Here is a 21,072-nt window from a genome sequence, read left to right as displayed (position 1 = left end):
TTCAAGACTAGCAATTACAGGAAAGGGTTGCATGCATACTTTGCATCATTTCTTTCTTTTGTCCCTATGGTGAACAGTCTGTTTAATTGCATTTTTAATTTCTAAAAATGACTTGATACTGCAAAAAAAAAATAAACAGTACTCATAAATACTTGTAATTGTAGTCGTTATGAATAAAAGAGGAAGAGGGTTGCCGTGTTTAAGAGAGAGAGAGAGAGTGCCGTGTTTAAGACAGATAAATAAATCACTTTTGCCAAAAAGTAGATTTGTTAACTTGAATCTCCTTCTCCCCCTCCCTCCAAAAAAGAGGAATACCTTGTTTTCCTTTCTTTTAGTGCCACACTGAAAGTAAATAATAAATAAAAAAAAGACAACCTGCAAACAGTACTCAATGTTCAGGATACCTGATTCCCATCTAATACTTACTCTGTCAGCACTCTTGCCTGAAGTGAATAGATAAGTTTTTAATGTAAATTTCATGTTGTGGTGAAAGCATAATGAAATAAGAAAACTAAACTGATTTTCTTGAGTTGAGGGAGGAGTTTTGTGGTCACACTTTATATTAAGATTCCATTTATAAATGGTTTATAAAGGCTTAATACATGCTTAATAGATGTTAAAAGGATGTCATGAATAGTATGTGTCATACAGATTTGAATAGCGTGTGTTATACATGTTATAAGCACATCAGTAAAAGGTGTTATAGATGTTCATAAGCCCTGATTATAAGCAACCTTTAGAACTGTTGAACTCTATAGAAATCTATAAGATCTGATTAATCAATTATTGAAACATTTATTCATCACTTATCAACCTTTTATAAATTATTTATAAATGGTACCTAAATATAAATAGTGACCAGTTGACTAGACACCTAAGCTATATGCATCACTTCTTAGTGTGAAGTGAATTCCTTGCTTTGGTTCTCTGGCTGAGATAACCCACACACGTGAAACAAGCATTAAGAGGTAGTAAGGTTCTAGCTTCAGAAAAGAAAGATTTATATAGAGGAATTTGCCCTCACAAGATAAACAAGATATCATCTCTCGTCTATAACTTCATTTTTTATTTTTCTCAATAGCTCATTAAATGTGATTGGGTAGATCTTCCAAAATAATGAAGATGTGTAGGTAGGATTCCTTTGATTAAATCTACAGGGGATATAAAAAGCTGTTTGAGTTATTACAGAGAAATGCACATTTTGTAAGATAAGCTTGTAATGCTTTCTAAAAGTTTGGAAAGATGCCCAAGAGGCAGTTTAGCATATCTCAGTAATGGAAAGTTTCCTTAATTCTGCCCATGAGGAAGCAACCCTTTTCACTGAATGAGCTTTAATTTGAAAGGGAAAGGTCCTGTGCTGAGAACACTCTTTCCCTCTTTTAGAAAATAATCCATATAGCTAATGTGTGCCTGGAGACTGTAGAGATTTCAGAAAAGTAATAGCTGATGTCATGAAATCTTTAATTGTTTTCTTAATGCCTGAAAATAATCTCTACTTCCATCCACTAACTTTCTACAACCATGTGGTTTGGGACACAGTCTCCAATAAAACTTTGAAATTTACATGATGGTTGCAAATGATCTTGGACAGAAAGATCACATCAGGACCAAAGTACCATAAAAAGCTATCCTTTAACTTTTCACTGTCAGAAAATCAATAAGTAGGGCTTGCATCACTCTATTTTTCCTGGTGATTTTTTTGCTGAAGGGAAGTTCTGTAAAACCCATGAAGACCAAAAAAAGGTTGTCATAGAATGTGTTAATATAAAATGATCAGGGCATAAATCTGTAAAGCCATTCAAAATGGTCTTTGTCAGAGACTAGAAAACTATTTTGTGTTACTTTCACTATCTGTGAAACCCATATATTGCTGCAAACTGAACTCATAATCATTGTGTTTAAACACAAATATATAATATAAAATCAGGGACTGTTTTTTTTCTTCCTGATAATTGATCTGGAATGCTTGTAAATGCTCTTAAAAAGCTTGCTGATCCTGAAAGCATTTGTACTGGTCCACTGAAGTGGCAGTTACTGAGATATCAGAACTTAATGCCACATAATTCTGATTACCATCTTCTTTTCTTCTCTATTTCAGTTCCAACTATTTTTTAATGGATGGAATCTCATGAATGAACATTGAAACTGCTCCCCAAGGGTTGTGGTGGTTTATCCATCACTGACAATTTTTAAAGATACCCTCTAGGAATTATTTTAAGGAAGGTCTATGGTCTGTGTTATACAGGAGGTCAGACTATGATCACTATGGTCCCTTCTGGTTGTGGATTCTATAAATCTATGTAATAGTAGAGAAAGAGGTTAATGGTCTGAAAGCTTGTGACATGCTGAGACCACATATCATTCTATATCATTGTTTCTGGTTGGTTGTGAAATTTCTGAACTTAAAATTGTCACTATTTCCTTGATCTAGCCATGTTTTTTTTAACTTTCCTTTAATAAATGCATTAAGCAGTTAGGCCAGAGACCAGAAATGTGGACCATGGGCCAAAAGCAGCCCATGGAATTAGAATTTGACCATTGTCTGACCTCATTTTTAAGCATAGCTGATGCCTATACAGACCACTGTGATCAAGTGCAACCAAGATAATTGCCTTCTGGGATTATTAATCTTTGATATTACAATGAAGATGGTTGCATTGTGCTCCATTTCATGCAGATTAACTGTAGTTCTTGTACATATGCTCCTAGGGTGAAATTCTGACCCCCAATGAAGTCAATGGGAGTTTTGCCATTGAATTCAATAGTCAGGATTTCTCTCTTCATGTTTATGCTTATAGGTCTGTACATGTGCACTAGTGTGTATGTGTGATGTTCCCTTCTTCAATCTGGACTGGTGTTTGTCACTGTGTCAGCCCAATCCCTCACTCCTAGAGCCTGTCTTGCACTTGCCGTGCTGTGTGAACCATCCACTCCTGGGTCTGCTCACTCACAGCCTTCTGCAAGCAAGCGGCTTTTACCTTAGTGAATGAGAGCTTTTGGCCAGCCACTCATGGGATTCTGCAATAGAATGACCCCTATCCAATATCCCCAGTCCCAGATGCAACCCTAGGAACTGCCGTCTTACAGAGTTCAGTGTTTCCTATTGGACTCTACAAGCTCATAGGTTAGTCAATTTATCAATTAAATTGATATGCACAGCTCTGTCACTCAAAATGAAGTCTCTGTACACACTCAAACCACAAGCACTGCTTTAGATAAAACAAACTACATTTATTAAGTACAGAAAGATTTTAAGTGATTATAAACCAGAATAATATGAGTCAGACTTGAGCAGGAAGAAATAAAAAGGCAAATTGCATTGTAAACTAAACTTAACACTTACAGTCTTTGATGGTTCTTACCACAGGCTGGTTGGTAGGCCCTCAACCAGGCTTCCTCGCCTCCCCCCATGGTCAGTTTGTCTTGATGTTGTCTTGTAGGTGGATTGCAAGAGAGAGCTCCAGAGACAAAAATGCTTCTGCCTTTAACATGTTTCATCATCAACCCCTGCAGTCAGATGATCAGCCATGTCCAGCATGGTTTCCTCCACTTGAGTCAAATGAGTGTCACCTTATCAGATACCTAGGCCAGTCCATGGTTCCAGTATGCATGCCTCAGCAAGGCATGAACTCTCACTTTACTTTGCATTTGCCTTGATCTATTCAAGCCATGTGAGACATACATTTGGAAATATTACAAAGCAGAACTTCCTAATCATGCATCTGACATTGCAAGAAGCATACTACCATAACAATAATGTTCAGTATGTCATGAGCATTCCAAAAACACCTTATATGACATACTTTACATTAAACAATACACACTTACACTATAAAGGTGAACATGAATAATACACAAATCACACCATAAAGGGGTACATGGGATGAACTGTGTCACAATATGGACAAGAGCCACACTTCATTTGCACCAAATGTACACACGCACACAATCCATGATGATGCCATGTGGTATAAAAATTTGATGGACAAACATAGTCTTTCATCCTTTTCTCAGCAGTGAAGTGTTCAAAGAAGGCAAGGGCAGAACCTTTGCTGCCATTATTTCCCATTTATATATGTATTTGCCACAGGGTAGGAACCTGGCACAACTCCCATTAAGTTCAGCTAGGCCAATATTTCATTCTAGTTACTGTTCTAGGGTGGGTTTTTTCCCTTTCAAAGTAAATCTAGAAGTCTTAGTGTTTTTTTAATATAATGTGAACCACTCAACACACAGGAAATGTCAAAGTTAAGGCTGCACATGGAATCTTAACTTTGCCCAGTTGTGCATACGCATTATGATCAAGTTTTAATTACATCATCCTATACTATTATTTATTCAGCATATGCCATAGAGAAATTAAATTATGTTTAAATGTTCATAGACTGATAGCAATGGCATTGTGTGCAGTCTATTTCATTTCTGCTTTACTAAGTTATTTAAAACTTCTCTTTCCTCATTCTCTGGACATCCTTTAACCTGTGCACTGAATGAAGCAGGGACTCTTGCCGAGAGTACCACGTCATTCAATACTGTATGAGTCTGTATCACAAAGTTTGGTTCAGCTGTTTATTTTGGTTTCCATTTAAAGAGTTTAATCATTATTCTCTAACTAATAAGAAGTTAATTAGTTTTTTAAGTCCTGAAAGCATTCAGATTCTTATATCCATACATTATTATTTATAAAGGTTACACTTCTGTAGAAGTGACTACAATAAGGCAAAGCTAAAAAAGGATATAAACACTTTCACAAACATGCAAGGAAAAGTTATTCATCTCTTAGTAAAGGTATTTAAAAATAAAATGAAAGAGTGAAGATTTAGGGCAACAAAATTAAAACCACAAGACATATTTGTGTGCATCTGTACACCTTTGTATGAGCAGTGTATCCTGCTTCACAGACACATCCTCATTTGTCACCCAAATGACTATTTAAATTTACATTTTTGCACATATTTGTGGTAACTGTAGCTAAATGATGATAATTTTAAGGACCGTATGCATACATAATGCTCCCTAAAAATTAATATACAAGCTAGTTCTTTGTTTTTCAAAACTCTTATTGTAAATTTTGCAAGACTATACAGGTACATATTGCTTTCCCCATAGGCTTGTTTTGAAGAAAATGTATTATAAAATAGCATTATTAAACATTTTCTTGTGTAGGGCCTGACCCTGAAAGTTGTTGAGCACCATCAACTTCCCAAAGACTTTGGCTCAACATATGGCAGAATTAAAGCCTTTTCTGATAGGTTTATTGGCTGCCTTGATTAATAATTGTATTGACAAGTTTATGTTTAACCCTTTAGAAGTCAGAATCAATCTAACTTTCATTTACGAAATTAAACAATAAAATTTGTGAAGGTTGGCTTCAAAATATATACCAACTATATTGAAAGTCAGTTAATCTTGTTCTTCTCATAAAGCCATCTCTGAGCTGTACTCTTACTACATCCTTCTCCAAAGTAAATGGTTGCCAGAGGACCTACCTCAAGTTCCTTCTCGTGGCAGCTGGCATCCCAATGCTGCCGCTTGCACACAGTGAAATCTTTGCGTCTCAAATACATTCATATACAGTATGAACAGCGGAAATTTCCCCAGCATCACCACAAGAGAAATATTCAACACAGACACACACAAGCCCGCATAATTATCCTCCTTTCCTTCCTAAAAAAGTGGCATCCCATCTAAGGAAAGTAGCTTCTCCCCACCTCTGGAGGTGGTCCAGATTCATTGAGCCTCCAAGCCTCTTCATCCCACCAGCAACCTTGTCTCCACAGAGTTCCTTCAAAGACAATACAAAGTAGTTATTGCTGCAGTCCTTTCCAGTGGCAGAATCATCATTACTTGTGGAAGGTCCCAGGATATCGACTGTGGGCAGGAGATGAAAGTATCTTTGTATACACCTGCATGGGAAGGCAGTGATTAAAGAAATTTCAGTTAGCATCTGAAGATATACAAATTCACAGCAAACTATACCAAACAAGATTTAATTCTATCATCACTGGAGAGCTCCTTAAAAACATATTTCAGAGTCTAAGTTCTACAAGCTACCTAAGCAATGACTAAGAACAAACTACACACATATCGTCCTTCTATCCAGCAAATAAGTCCTTAATACCAAATTTTATGCCATACATACCACCTGCCCATTTATTTTATCCTCACTTCTAACATGGACTACAAACCTACAGTTTGCATTCTATAAATACAAATCTACCGGTCACCTCTCATCTCTTATTTATGGCCTACGGACTAGAAATCAGATTAATCTCCACTTAAATTGCCCATTGTCAGTGGGAAGCATCGCCGTCTCACCTTTTATCCTGTAAATACAGTCCAGGAAAAAACAAAACCTACCAATACTGTCTTGTAGCCATAATCCAGAGAGCCCAATTTATCTGATCCATAGATAAAGTATATACTGTAGAGGCTAGCCCACTGCATCATCCTGACATACTGCACCTATTAATCCTGGTATACTGCACCTTACACAATGTTACTTATCTTATACCTGTATTCAAATAGGTGAATCATAAGCAGGGGTATGGAATTCAGAGGCAGTGTTGCATGTGGAGTCTTTATGGTGAATTTATAGACTTTTAACATCTATTCTAACTGTAAGGTACTGAAAATCTGTAATGTGTTGTCTAGACAACCTATAATGATTATTTCCAAATAATTAAATGCATGTTTTTAAATGTTCTTGTACTGTACTTTAAGTGTTGGCTCACTTAGAAAACATTAACCAAAATGTAGATAAGTGTTTGTCTAGGAATAACTAGAATATTTGAATATATTAAATGAACTGCTGGGTCTGATTCTCCATTCCATCACAGTGATTTTTACACTAGTGTAACTCCACTAAATCCAATAAGAGTATAAATGTATTGTAAAAACCAGGGATTTGCAACTTTCTATTTTCTGAAAAACACTATGTAGCACTATATAAATAATAAATAAATAATGACATCCATGTGCTATTGCTCTTACTCTGACTACTTCTCATGAGAATCCCAGTGAGTAACTTTTGTTGGTATGGATTGAATTATTATTTTTATGTAATTTTAGCACCCTTGTGGCCAAGATGGAGTCTGCTCTGCAGGCAGTTCTGTCCAAGAAAAGGCACGCGCAGGAACACAGCACGGAAAGTCCCTTTCATCCCAGGGGCACCTGTTCCAAATCCCCCGGAGTGAATACACACAGCGGAAGAGTACAGTGAATATAGGAAAGGGAAATATTTATTTACAGAGGGATGAATGGAGGAAAACAACAGGGGGAAGATACAGGGAGTGGTAATACATGGTTACATTCAACACAAGGCCCCACAGGCCCAGAGGTACCACAGTCTGAAAGGGCAGACACCGAGCAATGCATCTGCACTCAACAGTTCAGGATTCCTGGGCAAAGTTCTAGTCTGGCCATGAGTCTTAGGTGATCCTGGTCATCCTCAGTGCCAGTAAATTTTCCCCAGCAAACCCCTCTGGTGCCTTCTTCTGCCGCTACCGAAACCTCACAAAAACAGCAGTGATATTGGGTCCAGCTCCACTTTGTCCTTCTTCGGTGAGTCCTCCCTGACCCAATGCTCCTCCTGGCTCCTGTTCTAAGGCATCCCCGGTCAGTCGCTCTGTCCCTCCCAGGCATTGGGCAGGTTCTTGGCTGCTTCACTTTGTGAAGACCTGCCCACACCCTGTCCCTCTCTCTGCTCACCCCCACCCAAAAAACAGCACTTCCTCCTTCTGAAACAATCATCACGTCCCATGCAGGCAATGATTTAAAGGGGCCATGCTCTCTAAACCACAAAGAGGTTACATTTAAGTAAAGTACCCAATGGTTACAACTGGAATCAGGGTCCTATTGTGCTAAATGCTGAACGAAGACATAGAAAAAGACAGTCCCTGCCTAGAATGGCTTACAATCTAAAATGACAAAATCAGACAAAAGAGAGCAAATTTATATGACACTTGAGACACTTTGCTATACAATAAAGAGTGAACTGATTTAGCAGGGAGAACACTAAATGATTTAGAAAGCATTTAAAGACTCTTAAGATCTTTAAATTACAAATCTACTGTATAAATGGACCAGTCTTCTGCAGGATGAGGAAACAAGAAATATAAAAAAGTAAAAAAGCAATAATACTTGTTTTTTAGTTTCTTCTGGTAAGAAAACATATGAATTTATCATATATGTTTCCCTGCATTTTGTTTAAGGTGAAAAAGTGAGGAAGAATTCTTGGGATGGAGGAGGATGTTTCGTTGGGGAGTTGCTATTCTTACTCTTCCTTTCCACCTCTCCAAAGAGTAATAATCCAATCAATCCATGCTTGGTGCAGGACCCTAATATAAAGCAAGGTAGCTCTAAGCCACCATTATGCCTTCCAATACTGAGGGTTGGATTGGTCCCTGGCACAAAATACAACAGCCTCAAGGCTATTCTAACTTGTGCTGGTTACTAATGGTCTGCCAGGGCCCTCTAAGTCATCTAGGGATTCCTGTATAGCAGTAGTACTCAAGCCATACAACATGCTTCTGACAACAGCAATGTCAGGGAGCTGTCGCATAAAGCCAGCTATCGTGGTTCAATGACACAAAGGTATTTCCCCATGCTGATTAGGGCAGTTTTATTGCCCCTTTGCACCACTTAGGAAATTCTTGTGAGTTCCCAGAAGGAAAAAGCAATTCTCCCTGGCTTTGACCTTTTTGACTGTGGCCGTCTTTAAAAAACCTAGGGAAGACTGACTGCATGGAGTTCTCAGCTCCTTTCATCCTCTCCACAGGAATTGTCAATAGGGATCACATAGCCCATAAACTGGAATGGAATAATTGTATTAAAGATCAGTGTTGGCTTCCTACTCCTGCTAACACTGTAGTGATTTGTACTAGAATTATGTGTTTTAATATTGTTTTTATTTTCCTTTCTTGACATTCCCTCTTGTTTTCTTTCCATTGTTAGCTGTGTATAGGCACATGATGGTCCCATTACCATAGTATCTGATCTTCTAACAATATTTAATGTATTTACCTTTATGAGATAGGGGAGGAACTGAAGTACAGAGAAACTAAGTAACTTACCTAAGGTCACACAGGAAATCTGTGACAGAACATGGAATTAAACCTAGGTCTCCTGAGTCCCAGTTTAGTGTCCTAACCATGGTAGCATCCTTCCTCCCCCCTTGCAGATGATGCTTCCTATAATTTACAATGTATGAAATAAATCCCAGCAAGCAGTAGTGATGGGTAAGATATTAGTTACAAAGATGGAAGAGTAGGCAGGAAGAAAAGAAAAATGAAGACAAGGAAGGGGTAAACAAGGAAAGAAAACACAAGCCCCAATATAGAGAAACATTATTTATCTGATATAACACTGTCCACACTAGTGCTTATGCCAGTAAAACTTACGTTGCTCAGGAAAGTGCTAGTGTAGACGAGGCCTAAGTGAACAGTTGGGTTTGATGGATTTTAATTGGACTACTCACCTGCCTAAAGTTAAGCCAATACATAAGTACTTATTGGAGTGCGAACATAGAGAGGAAATCAGAGAGAGAAGGACAGCCTAAAAGCCAGGGGAATGGAATAGGAGAAGAGAAGAGAGGTTAAAGACAAAGATAAATACTGTGAAGAGAAAGTAAGAGAGGAAAAGCAACTGGGAGCAGTATGGGGATATATTAATTAGTATAACTTACTATTTATATTTGTAGATCTTATAAGTTGAGTATTTAAGGACTGTTGTCCTTTATTTGAGACAGATGTTCTGCTTTTTCCCTTTAAACAAATCCTTCCCCCTTTGTTCTCCTCTAGCACATTGTCTTACAGGAAAAGTATTCTATTGTGTAGAAACTGATGACTAATTCACATTGATGAATAATTATTTCAGGTTGCATGGAAGAGTCATGTGAGTTCCTAGATTTTTCTCGGTTACTTACATGAATGTTGTGGGGGTGTAAGTCATTTCCAAAAGGGGGGTCTGAACTAATAGGTGGCGGAATCAGTAATTTAGGAAAGTAAAAAGCTGAAGTACATGAAAGAAAAATGAGCCTCTGGTTAGGTAATATTTTTCAACTTTTACTGACCTTAATTAAAATGCTTAGAAAAACTAGGTCTGTTATTTCAGTCCTCAGCAGAAGAATCTAATATTGATATTAAAACAGAGCCATATGAAGTAAGGGGTCAGATCTGATTAGGATCAGCACTTTCTCTCTAGCTTGCTCCAGTGCACTTGGGTATTTTAGGTTGTACATAGAAAGCCAAGAAAGCTTTAAAAATAAAATACAAATATCTCTGAAATTTACTGAATGAACTTTTCTCTTTTGTTTTCCTTTTCGTTCCCTTCCTTCCCTCCTTTGTTTTTTATTTGTTTTGGTTTTTTTGGTTTTTTTTTGCCCATTTACATGCAGTACACAAGACATACACATATGGGAAACAAAGAGAATAGAGCATTGTATACGGTTTTGAGATATTTATTTTGGAGAAAATGATTCCCAACCAATAATTATTGTTGAAAAAATGTTAATCATTCTGCTTCCCACACAAGCACCCCATGAGCCATACAAACATTTCCTCTGGATCTCTGATTCAGGGCTTTACCACCACAAAAATTCACACAGATCATCAGAGTAGATTTAGATTTTTTTACAAGGGAAGGAATATTTTAGTTTATTTTATTAGAGAAAGGGAAAAATAAAAAGAACTTTTTAATTCTTGTTTTTTAGGATTCTTTTGACAAAGCTCCAAATATAAGGGGACAAATCATCAACCTTAAGGAAAGCAACAACCTTGTAAAAAAGGGTCTAGTTTTAGAAAAGTAGGCCCTGAGCAACTATCTAAAGAATGATTACATTCAAACAAAAATGTACAGTGGCATGAATGACTTTAGTTGATTTACACTTGATTCACAGCAGTTTATGTGAGAAGAGAATCGGATCCATTGCATTTTCAGAAAGTTAGATCATACTGCCCCCATTTGGGATGTTTATTCAAACTGAACCCAGGTTGCCATATATGTTTAGATTGTTTGTGGATCAGGATTGCTATGCCTCCACTACTGAATTTTTCTAAAGAAAAACAACATTGTTCTACAACAAGCCTGTAGCTTCTTGTGCTTAGTTTCACTTTGGTGGGTTTCTTGAAGGACTGTCAGCTAAGTTGATGCAAATAATGCCAAATACAATGTATGAGATGACTTTAATGGAGCTACCAATATATACAAACTTGGGGGGAAGGAGATTTGCAAAGGCACAGATGGCAGTTATGGCCTGAACTCCTATTTAAAGTCAATGGAAGTTAAGTATCTACCTGTCGTTTGTGCCTTTGAGATCTCCCTCTATTTTGTTATGTGAAAATTAGCTGTATTTGAAGGTGTCTGTTCTGTCTTTGGCCAGTTTATGTTTGCACAGTGAAAAATCCTTTTTTGCCATTTCTACTGGTGTTGCCAGTGCCCCATTGTGCTAGACACTGTAAAATCACATAGTAATACAATCTGTGCCCTAAAAGCATGCAATGTGAATAGAAAAGACAGCCAGAGGGTGTAGGGTGGGAAGGGATACAAAGTGCAAGGAAACAGATCATGTGATAGTTGGGACACATGTTCAACATTTTGTTCCCTGAAAACCTATATCTATTATGGGTGGATGATATGAAGGTGTGGGTAGGGGTAAGAGGGATGAGTTAGTATGCAAATTGGAGTAGAAAAAGAAAGGAAGAATCAGTGAAGTGCATTTTCACACTGAAAACATAACTGAGTACCTAAGTCAGAGGAAGGATGGACCTATAGTTAAATCACTGGCCTGGGACAAGGGAAACTCAGATTCAATTCTCTCATCTTCAACAGACTCCTTGTGTTGTCTTGGGCAAATCACGAAGTCCACCATTTAGGTGCCAATGCCATTCTCAAAACTACTGTTCAGCTGTGTCAGTCCCTGAGCAGCCTAAGATTCTGCCAGTGGGCATATGCAAAGCTGCCTAAGTACTGATGCTGCCCCACAGCTAACAAGTTGCTCAGAGCCCTCACTGAAGGCCATAGTGGCCCTGAAGTGGGATTCTCAAACTAGGCACCTTCCCACCTACGTCAGGTAAGGTCAGCATGGCCTGATCTGGTAGGTGGTCTCAAAGTATGCCTAAGACCTGATAGTTGTCACAAAAGCTAGTTGGGGTGACTGGAGAGATTCGGGAAGGGTGTGTGTGTATCCCAGCCTATTGGTTAGGGAATTCCCCTTGGACCTGAGTTCAAATCTTTGCTCCGGCTAATTTGGAACAGAGATTTGAACCCAGGTCTCACCATTCCAGGTTTGTTTCCTAGCCACCAGATTGTAGTAGATAGAGCCTGAGACATGAGGCCTAGCATAACAGGCCAGGTATGAGACCTGAGGCCTAGCATCACAGGCCAAGTATGAGGCCTGAGCTAAAATAATGGTCAAGTCTGCTATAAAGCAAAGTTAGTAGGTCATGCTATGAATGCTGACAGGCTCACTGTAACTGGTAAGAACAGAGCTAGTATAACAAACATTCCAAAAAGTCCTAAGCATAAGCACGTTCCAGACAGGCAACAGGACATCCTAATACCCAAGAGATAATGAGGGTGCACTGACATCCTCAAATGACACTATAATGGATATAAATGTCTTGTTAATACAATAAAGAGAGATGTTTTGATTGAACCATCTAGTGCAAGGTAATGGGTGGTACCTTAACCCATTAGAAGGTCCCAACTACACATGTCAAAGAGGAATATGTAATTTGTTTGTATCAATGTATAAAAGAGTGTCTCAGAAGAAACATCTTTTTCTGGCCAGGGGGAATGGAAAGTCCCACCATTTATCGCACCTGTACCATTGTAACAAGCAAACATGTGATCCTGTAGAGTCTACAGGATACTTGGACCGTGTTGCCCACAATAAACGTGGCCGGGTGCCTCGTTGCTCAGCACATCCATGGTCATGTTGAGTTATTTGATCATGGAGTGGTGTCTCGGTTATCTGTGCAGAGCTGGTACAACATACACATGGGGAGCACACAAACGCAGCCAACAACTGACAACACACTTGATTAGCTATAATGAGAGGAGTTGCTCTCACTTCCTAGTTTTTTGTGAGAAAGGCCTGCATTTTGCCTACTAGAGCATGAGCTGACCTGGCTTAGACACCTAACTGTAGGAGAGTGTTCATAGATGAGAATCCTGAGCAGATATAGGTGCCTCCTTCTGGCCTGTCAGTCAGGTGCTTAAAGGCCCAGATAAATGAAAGTTAGGCACCTTAATAATTTAGGCCCATCCCTGCTCTACATTTCACTCATAGCTAAATCAGGCAGCTCCCCACTAAGCTTGCTGGCTTCTGAGGCACCTAACTCTCCCCATGCGTTGTATGTGAAGCTTGGGCACCTAACTTGGGGATCAGAATTCAGCTAGGTGGCAGGGCACCTAGAGGGTAAGTGTTGCAATATTCAGCATTATAACTTCTGTAGATTTGGCCCTTAGCCCCTCTGTGCTTCAGTCCTCTATTGGTAAAACTGGTATAATAGCACTCCCCTACTTCACAGGAGTGTTGTCAATGAGGATAAATGCATTAAAGATGGCGAGGCAAATAGGTCTGTGGTGATGGAGGCCAGATAAGTTGATAGACATTTGGCATGCACATTTACCTGATTTGTAAGTGAAACATTTTGTGTGGCCATGCAAATTTTGTGAGAGCTAGTAGGCATTCCTATTTGAAAATTTGGTTTTCAGAGAGTACAATTAGTCTTGGAAGAATTAGACTTTGACTGGTAAATGTTAATTTCACTGTACAAAACCAATAGATGAAAAAATATTTCCATCCATAATAATCAAAATTTACAGCTAGGCAAAGAAAGAAAAATGCTTCTAAAGAACTTATTAGAGTTTGTTTTAAGTATATTTGCTTAATATATTTTGACATGTGAAGTTGACAAATTGTGCTTTAACAGTTATAAAGCTTTAATTTTTTGAATCTCAGCATCCACAGTCATTGAATAATTGTCTGAAACCCTCCTCCATTGTCTATTCACCCATAATTTCCAACAACTGGGAAAATTTAAATTTGTAAAAATTGGAGGTGGGAGGATGCTGAAAACCCATAATTTTGCACGTGTGAAAATTTCAATAGATAAAAATAGAAAAAATGCTTAAAATAAATATAGATATTATCCACCAAAATTATAAAAATATAAAAATTGAATACATATGCAGTATGTGATATGTTTAGTTGATCCTTCAAAAACTTTCTAAATCCACTTTGTATATGCCTATGTATATATTGTAACTTGTTAATGGATTTAAATGTTTTCACTCTCAAAATCTACATAATGACAGGGTAAGTTGTATTATCTGTTACTGTGCATGTGGTTCATGTTAGGGCTTGACATTATATTTACCCATCTGACTAAATTAATTATGATTCATTAACAAAAAATAAACAAATAAATCAGGCACATAATTGTATTTAACTCATGGATGTGTTCCATTTTAATGCTGACTTGGATTGGTTGTGATTGTCATTTGTTGGTTCGGGTTGCAACCTACAATATACTACCTAAGTTACCTTAAATAGCTGGAATTACATCTTGACCTCATCTTTTAGGTACTAATAACAAGGATTGAATCTGAAGGAATTATTCTGAATAGTTACTATATTAATCGTGATGACAAGGCTAGTAATATTGCAATTTGCTTTAAAATAATAGCTTATTAACATCAATTCAGTGCACTTCATGAGTCACTTGTTTCAAAAAGGTACCAAGTTTTGAAGATGCCTATAATTAAATTAGGACTTTCATCCATGCAAATATTAAGAAGATATTATGTGATCCTAGGTTAAGCAATGTAATTTTTGAGTTGTTGTTAATACTGTCACTAAGATAATAAACTGACTATAAATTGTACTTTCCCTGAAAATTGCACTTTTTACTGGGCAGAAGAAGACTCAAATTTTACACTCTAGACACATATTAGAAACACCTCTTAGGAGAAAAGTCACATGCCATAGCCCATCACTCACTGGCACCTTGCACATACTACACCATCAGTTGAGAAAGAGATGCAGATGAACTACCTAACAAACAATAAAATCCAGATAATAAAACATTCATGTCAATATGGTGGTAAATTGGTAACCCATGAATGTTGACTAACAAAGGGATCATACAATCTGATTTCTTATTCTTAATAAGGACATAAGCAGCTGCATTTTGGACAAGTTAGACTTTATAGTCTCTATTCTAGGTAAAAGCCAGATACTATGGCAGTCCATCTGGATAGTATAAAACTGCACCGAACAAGATCGGGAAGTACTGTAAGTAAGTGAGTATAAAATTAAATAGGTAAATGCATTACTAACAATTATACATAAACTGAAGGGTTTCTCTTCCTTGAAAATAAAAAAAAATGTTCACATTTAATGAGAATAAATATACTTCTCACAGCACCTTTATGTGTGGAAGACAAGAGACCAGGGTAGGGCACAGTGAAAAAGAAAAGATAGAAGTGAACTGCAAATCATGAATCTGCCACTGGCTCAGGACTACGTTACATGCATTTCAAGACTCGAAAGCCAAGAAATTGGACTTCAAAACCAGGCAAGATTGAGAAGGGATGACTGTGAACTCAACTATGACCTCTTTCACAAAGCCGATCACCTTAAATAAATAAGGGCATCATCATTCTTATACCATTCACATGGTAAACATAAACTCTGTTGCCTTACATCTGTGGCTTTACACTGATCTCCTTAGCTAAAGGGGCCCTAAAGCAGGCAGAAACAGCTCCTGGGGAATATTGGTGCAAGGGGAATCCCTGACTGCAGTATAGATGAATGAAATAAATCTATACTGGCCATACACCAATGGAAGAAATGAGTCAGAAGAGGGGAAGAGAGATGTGTCAGGGTAACAAACCCACACTAAAGGAGGGGGTTAAAGACCAGCGTTTGGCTCAAGTGGCCCCATCCCACTGACCACACCTGTAAAGCAAGCTAGACTTGCAGGAGAAGCCTCAAAAGAGAGGGGCCCAGGCCTAGGAAGTGGACAGGTCTTTCATTCTCAGCTCCTAGAGGGAAGTATAGCAAAATGCTAAGCTGCTTTAGGTTTCCTGTGAATGGAAACATACAGGTGGCTGAAAGACCTGGTGCTACTCTTTATTTCTGTTACTTTAGTTATCCTTTTTTTGTCATATTGGGGACTAGGAGCAGAGGCCTGGCCCTCGGCAGACCCCTGCTGGCAATATGAGCCCCGTGAGAAGAAGGTGGGGCTGATGAAGGAAGTAGTCCAGGGAAGAAGCCAGAGATCTGATGAGACAGATTTTAACTATTTGTTATAAGGTCCAAGGTGTGGGAGGGACCCAGGGTATAGGTAGGAGTTTTGTTGCCCCACAGCCTCACCAAAGAGGCTAGCATGAAGACCCCAGACACAAGGACTGGAAGGGCTATTGGGTCTTGACCTGAGCTGGTGACCTGATGGGAGGTTGTAGGGCTATTATTGAGTTGAGCTCTGGTTTATCCCCAAAAGGAAGTGACTAAATGTGGTATGGCTGGAGGGCTGAGTAACAAAACAAAGGGGGCAACCAGCAGATTTATACATCCAGTCAGTGGGGGTATCAATAGAAAAACCCTTATAATGCCACACCCATCCACAAGGGGGCACAGCAGCAAAGTAAGTGGCTTTGTCACAGGAAGTATCTGTGCTCCTATTCTCAGCTGCCCCCAGCACAAGGGCCAACATGCAACCCAAGTATAAGTTAGAACTGCGCTGAGATTTATACAAGATGTCAGGCAAGCACTCATCTTCTCTGAGAATAAGAGAAGCACTCAGGTGGCTTAAAGTCACCTCTGCCTTTACTCTGCCTATTTCTGTACCAAGAACAGAGACAGAGGTGCTGAGAGTCAAGTACAATATTCTTACTGAGTGCAAAGAAATGCATATTATATTGCAATAGAGCCCATGGTTTGTCTCCAACCACATATTTAGGAGAAATAAGAAGAAATCTAAATTCTTGTTCCAGTGGTTAGAGAGGTTACCCTAGGACTCAGGAGCCCTGCATTCAATTTCCTGCTTTGCCACAAACTTCATGTTTGACCATGGGTAAGTCATGTAGTCTTTCTGTGCCATCAGTTCCCCATCTGTAAAAAGGGATAAATAGCACATTCCCACAACCATTGATTAGGAGGTGAGAATGTGTGAACAGTGACAATTACTTCTTGTGTGAGATAACCATTCCAAGTCCCTATTTAGACCCAGTTTGATTGTGTCAAGTTTGCAGATGAGTTCCAGCTCTGCAGTTTCTGGCTGAGGTCTGTTTTTGAAGTTTTTTTTTTGTAGAAGTATAGCAACTTTCAAGTCAGCTACAGAGTGTCCTGGGAGATTGAAGTGCTCTCCGACTGGTTTATGCATGTTACCGTTTTTTATGTCTGATATATTACATTAGTAGATGTGCAGGTGAATGAGTTCCTTATGGTGTGACTGATGTGGTTAGGACCTGTGATGGTGTCACTAGAGTCGATGTGTGGGCAGAGCTGGCAACGGGGTTTGTTGCAGGGGTATGTTCCTGGGTTAGTGTTCTTCTTGTATGGTGTATGGTTGCTGGTGAGTATTATCAATGGTTGTGATTAGGCCTCAACTACTCTAACTGAATGGACTTTGCTTATACCTAACTTCCCCGTTGTTGTTCCTTACCTTAGATGTGTATATATATATATATATATATATATATATATACCTCCTATCTGATTTCTATTCCTTACATCTGATGAAGTGGGTTACAGCCCACAAAAGCTTATGCCTGCAGAAATTAAATTTGTTAGTCTTTAAAGTGCTACAGGACTCTTGTTATTTTTGAACTTGGTGAGTTGCTCAGACACTACAGTAGCGGGGGCCATGTAAAAACCTCAGAATAGAACCAAAATTCTGGACATTTTGATGATCATGCATCTTTAGTTGCTATTTTTAACAGTTAATTTCTGGCGTTCACATTTTAACTCAACTGTGTGGTAGCTGTAAACTAGGAATAAATGACCAATTTCATAGCCAATCTGCTATTCTTTAAAATGCAAAGAATATGAAAAATAGGGTCCAGTGGTAGGTGAGGCGAAATATGTCATTCCTGACAGTTGTGTGTGATATAATTGAAATAAAGATACTGAAAGAATAAATGCCACAGGCTCCTGGAAGAAGACAAGCAGGGATTAATCAGTATTTGATACAAAGACTGCAGAATATTTTTTTTAAATACCACAAACGACATGTTCAAACACACACATTATTTGGCAAATAATTTTGAATAATGAACCCATTTGAGGAGCATATGATCTATTCATGTACAAATTGTACACAAAAATAGAGGTGACATTTTTCTAATAAATTATTCCTTAAGAATTATTTCTCTAGCATTAATTATTGCCATGATAAGGTTTATACTAGCAATTAGATATGTAAGAACTTTTGAGACAAATATTATCAGGAACCTTTTTAGGTACCAAAGTGTACTTCTGATCTTATCAAGAGTAAAGAAATCTTCTCTTTAATGCCATTAAGGAACCTTTAGCTTTACAGAAAGAGATTAAAATTATGTTTTATCTCATCAACAAAGTCTGATGACTGTGCAGTTAGTGACCTTCAGACAGTAAAATGAAGGGACTTTTCAAATACGCCAAGAAACTCATCCAGATATTTGCTCCTCTGCACAATGCCAGTAAATGATAAAACAGTAATGGGCAAAAAGAGAGATCAAACCATTTTGAAAACAGAAATGGATGTAAAAAGGCTTTCAATTTTGTAGGCAGAAATAAAGTTAAAAGTAACGAAGTTTAAGTAAGATGACTGGTATATCTGTATTAAATAGACCAGACATTTAGGTGTCTTGGTAAAATTTACTACATCATAAATTATAAGATGAATAACTACTAAATTAAGGAGTTTTTTTAAGGCTAGAAATTTATTCCAATCAATAATCTAGGACCAGACCCTGGAAACATTTACTGGCCTCAGAAAGCATTTGCATCTATTTCTAGTCCTGGCTGATCACAAAATCCCTAAACTGAACCTTGACTTTGAGATATAGGGCCTATTTCTCCATTTTGATGCACCAATTTTACATCAGCGGAATTCCATTGCAAAGGGTGGGGCTTGTTAGAAAATAATGGGACATTTGTTACATTCGTAGGGTGGAACATAACAGAAAATGGCACAGCAAATGGAGTGTAGAAAGAACATGAAAGAAACATTGGGGATAGCATTGTTGGCTGAGCAAAGAGAATGAGAAAAGAAATGAGGTCTAAGAAAGAAAGAAGTTTAAAGTTGCTCATAGAAGGTTTTGGAGAACGACCAAACAGGGACATGATGGGCAAAGAAATAAATTTTAGCATCTGTGATTTGGACAGTTTGAAAGGTAACCACGCTGGCATAAGTGAGATCAAAGAGGAGGATGCTGTAGTAATCAAAGAGAAAGAAGACTAGTGCATTAGCCATTAGGATGGAAAGGAAGGGTCAGACTTTGAACTATTGTAGAGGAAGCAGTAAGTTATGGAGCAAGATATATTCCTGTTCTCCAGAACGTTAGGATTTTATATGTAATTTTTGGTTAAAGGCTCAGTTGTAGATTATAGTGTGGCGGGGCTGATCCCAACAGGCGCTCCAGAGGTGTTGTGCCTGAGGCAGACACAATGGGTGAAAACTCCCATTGACTTGAGCAGGATTTCACCCATTGTCTCCAAGGCCCCTGAAAGAGCAGACTCACTGAGCAATCCGGCACAATGGTATAGCCTGCATTCTCCATTACACAAGGCCAGCTCTGCTGATCCTCTTTCTTCCTCTGGGCAACACAGCAACTGCATTCACTCACAGGAGCACAAGCACATCCATTACAGTGGTCCCTCTGTAACTGCAAGGGGGACTGGAGAGTTCACTTGCTCCCTCCCTCTCAATCTTTCACTCCCAGGCATAATCAAGCCCTACATACTCAGCCACACAATCTATTCTAAGGCCAAACAACTTCATAATGGCCACTGATCCAAGATAAATATGGAACAAGAATATTCAAGGGGCCTTTCCAGCAGCATAGCTTGAAACTGCTAGACGTCAGGGGATTCAGTTGACTAGGCATATTTCTGTAATCAAACATCTGGCTTGCAATGCAATATATTATTGAGGCCCCTTGTTTTTCGGTGACAGTTTAGATAGCCTTAATCAAGGAGTGAGATCTGATATCAGTAAATAGTGAGATGATATAAGAATCTGTGGGAACATATTCTGATAACACTAACAATTAAATTAGATTATTCATAGACACCCTGGGCTGGAGTGGAGGTGAGAAGAGAATGTTAACCTAGTGTGAATGAGTCACACAGCAGTCTGGGACACAAAGGGCTAGCTACTTATTAATCATTAATCCTGTTTCAGCAAGAAACAAAATTATTGTGTGGGGGGGGGAGAAGGCAGATAATTGTATATGGCAGCATAAAAGGAATTCTTGAAATAAAATTATTTAAGGGACAAGAGATAAAAATGAAATCTGGATACCAGCAAAGCTAATACAATATTCCCTGAAGGGTAGTATAAAAGAAAGGGACAGCGATTGCATCAAGAAAGGCACAGTGATTGCGTCACTTCCCAGAATAGGTCAACTGTGCAAATATCATTGTCAAAAAACCAATGCCATGGATAGCGACAAGGCTAGTAAGCTAATAATAGTTCACACCTGGCTACATCAGAAAAGCTGAGGGTATAAATTAGATATTCCAGAGAAAGAAGGAGGTCCTTGACGGTGGAGATTGACCTGTGATGTGGCATGTCAGAGAGAGCCATAGGATATTAACAGGCTAGGGAAACTGACAGACATTAAACTCTAACAATGTGAGCATCATATGCAATGATTTATGTAATTTCAGTGGTTTGGACACTGAGCAGCAGCACTGAGCCTTACATATACATAGGTATTTTTTTCTTACAGTGTTCTCTTGATTTTCTGATGAACTTTGTTAGCTTTAGCATATTTTGGGTCTTAGACCATTCTGAGGAATTTACTACTCTCCAGAAAATAAAATTCTGTTCTCTGTGGAGCAACAAAAGGGAGTTA

Source organism: Emydura macquarii, unplaced genomic scaffold, assembly GCF_026122565.2.
Source record: "Emydura macquarii macquarii isolate MOO-44397 ecotype Brisbane River unplaced genomic scaffold, CSIRO-AGI_Emac_v2 contig_1043, whole genome shotgun sequence".
In the NCBI taxonomy this organism is placed as follows: Eukaryota; Metazoa; Chordata; order Testudines; family Chelidae; genus Emydura; species Emydura macquarii.
The sequence above is the reverse complement of the archived record's forward strand: the minus strand, read 5'-3'. Positions refer to the sequence as shown.